Source organism: Zea mays, chromosome 3 (assembly GCF_902167145.1).
Source record: "Zea mays cultivar B73 chromosome 3, Zm-B73-REFERENCE-NAM-5.0, whole genome shotgun sequence".
NCBI classification, from domain to species: domain Eukaryota; kingdom Viridiplantae; phylum Streptophyta; class Magnoliopsida; order Poales; family Poaceae; genus Zea; species Zea mays.
Window position 1 is genome coordinate 34479292 of NC_050098.1, and position 3377 is coordinate 34482668.

The following is a 3377-nucleotide window of genomic DNA, read 5'->3' on the forward strand; positions in this document are numbered from 1 at the left end:
AAATGCCTTCCAGCATGATGCAACAACCATTGTTCCCTTAGGGTTTTTATTAAAACCTGAACTTGGTGGATATTATAGAAGAAATTTTTATACCCCTAGATTTAGGGTGTTACAAACCTATCCCCCTTAAAAGAATCTCGCCCCGAGATTCAAGGTTGGCCAACAAAGAGTTCAGGGTATTTGGCTTTCAGATCATCTTCTCGTTCCCAAGTTGCTTCTTCCTCAGAGTGGTGACCCCATCTGACTTTGCACATTCTGATGGTGTTCCTCCGGGTGACTCTATCTGCAATCTCCAGAATCTGCGATGACTTTTCTATGTATGTCAGATCCTCTTGGACTTCCAAATCCTCCACTGGCAACTGTTCTTGTGGTACTCGCAGACACTTCTTCAATTGCGACACGTGGAACACGTTGTGCACTGCCGACAAACTTTCTGGTAGGTTGAGCTGGTAGGCCACATCTCCACGCTTTGCTTGAATCTGATATGGTCCAACGTACAGAGGCGCTAACTTGCCCTTGACTCCGAACCTTCTAACTCCTCTGATAGGCGACACCTTCAGATAGACATAATCCCCACTTCAAAACTCAGTTCTCTTCTTCTTGTGTTAGCATAGCTTCGCTGCCTTGATTGTGCTATCTTCAGATTCTCCCGAACCATTTTGATATTCTCTTCGGCTTCAAGCAAAATGTCGGGGCCAAACACCTGTCTCTCCCCAGGCTGGTCCCCATGCAGCGGAGTCGTACAACTCCGTCCATAGAGCGCCTGAAACGGTGACATCTTCAAGCTGGTCTGGTAACTATTGTTGTAGGAGAATTCTGCATAAGGTAACCTTTTGTCCCATCCTGACTTGTCTTGCAACGCACAGGCTCTCAACATATCTTCTAGGATCTGATTAGTTCTTTCAGTCTGACCGTCTGTCTGCGGGTGGTAAGCCGAGCTGAAGTTCAAATGCGTGCCCAAAGCTTCTTGTAGCTGCTGCCAAAAATGAGAGGTGAACTGTGTTCCTCGATCTGACGCTATCTTCTTCGACACACCATGTAGGCAGACTATCCGGGACATGTATAACTCAGCTAACGTTGCTCCGGTGTATGTTGTCTTCACAGGTATGAAATGGGCCACCTTTGTTAAGCGGTCCACAACCACCCAGATGGAATCATAGCCGGCCTGGGTACGAGGTAGGCCAACTATAAAATCCATCCCAATATCATCCCACTTCCACTGAGGAATTTGCAATGGCTGCAACAGTCCGGCGGGCTTCTGATGCTCTGCTTTGGTTCTTTGACAGCTATCACAGATGGCGACATATTCTGTGATTTCTCTTTTCATGCCATACCACCAAAAGCTCCTTTTTAAATCCTGATACATCTTCTCACTTCCAGGGTGTATGGAGTAGGCTGTCTCATGAGCTTCCTTGAGGATCAGCTCCCGAATATGTTTGGTGTCGGGGACACACAATCGGTCCTTGAACCATATTACTCCCTCTTCATCCTCTCGAAAGTCCTTGCCTCTTCCTTCTAAGATCATCTGCCGGATCTTGTTGATGTTTTCATCATCCTTCTGCCCTTCTTTGATCTCCCGCTCTAGGGTGGGCTCTAATTCCACTGTTACTCCTTGCGTACTGTTCAGAAAACCGAGACTCAGTTTGTCGAACTCCTTGGCTAATTCATATGACATTGGGTACGTGGCCATCATATTGACTTGACTCTTCCTGCTCAGAGCATCTGCAACAACATTGGCTTTGCATGGATGGTAATGTATCTCCAACTCGTAGTCCTTGATCAATTCCAACCATCTTCGCTGCCTCATGTTTAACTCTGACTGGGTGAATATGTATTTCAGACTTTTATGATCTGTGTAGATGTCGCACTTCTGCCCATACAGGTAATGTCTCCATGTCTTTAAAGCATGAACCACTGCTGCCAACTCTAGGTCGTGAGTGGGATAATTTCTCTCATGGATCTTCAGCTGTCGAGATGAGTATGCTACAACTCTTCCTTCTTGCATTAGCACACATCCCAATCCGGTGTAGGAAGCATCGCAGTACACCGAGAATGGCTTGTGAACATCAGGCAGAACCAACACAGGTGCTGTAGTCAATCTATCCTTCATTTCTTCAAATGCCTCTTGGCACTTTTGGGTCCACTTAAACTCAACTTTCTTCGCTAGCAACGCTGTCACTGGTCTAGAAATCTTTGAAAAGCCTTCAATGAAACACCTATAGTATCCGGCCATTCCAATGAAACTCTTGATTCCACGAACATCCTTCGGTGCTTTCCAGTTCAGAATGTCTGCTACTTTCTTTGGATCCATAACTAACCCATCTTGGTTTATGATGTGACCCAAAAACAAGACTTCATGAATCCAGAACTCGCATTTACTCAGTTTGGCATACAACTGATGCTCTTGTAGCCTTTGCAATACCATCTTCAAATGTTCCACGTGTTCTTCCTCACTTTGAGAATATATGAGAATATCATCGATGAACACTACCACAAACTTGTCTAGGTAGTCCATGAACACACTATTCATCAGATACATAAAGAAGGCTGGCGCATTTGTCAGACCAAAGGACATAACTGTATACTCATATAACCCATACTTGGTGATGAATACTGTCTTCGGTATGTCTAAGGGTCGGATTCTGAGTTGATGGTAACCCGATCTCATATCTATCTTCGAGAATACGCTGGCACCCCTGAGCTGGTCAAACAGATCTTCTATCCTTGGCAGGGGGTACTTGTTCTTAATGGTGACTTCATTTAGGGCTCTGTAATCTATGCACATCCTTTTGGTACCATCTTTCTTCTCTACAAACAATACTGGAGCGGCCCAAGGCGAGGTACTTGGTCTGATGTAGCCCTTCTCTAACAGCTCATCTATCTGCTTCTTGAGTTCCACCAATTCTGGCCCAGACACTCGATAGGCTCTTTTAGAAATGGGGGCGGTACCGGGGATAAGCTCTATGGCAAATTCGACTTTTCTCTCGGGTGGCATGCCCGGTAGTTCCTCGGGAAACACATCTGGAAAGTTCGACACAACCCTGATAACCTCGAGCAGGTTGGCCTCCTTGCTATCAACCAAAATCTGGTGACAATCTCCTTTCGCTGTTTTAGGCATCCTTAGCTCAGCCACTACCTTCTCTTTGGGCGGGGACTTCAATGTTACAGTCCTCTTGTCACAGCTAACACTCGCTTCATACTTCATTAACCAATTCATCCCTAGGATGACATCTACCCTAGGGGTGTCTATTACTATTAGGTCGCTGGGGAACCCTATCCCCCTTATTTCCACCCTTACATTTCAGCATATCTTATCTGCTTGCACTTTACCACCGACCGAATTAACCCTCATGGGCGGCATCATTGACTCTACTGAG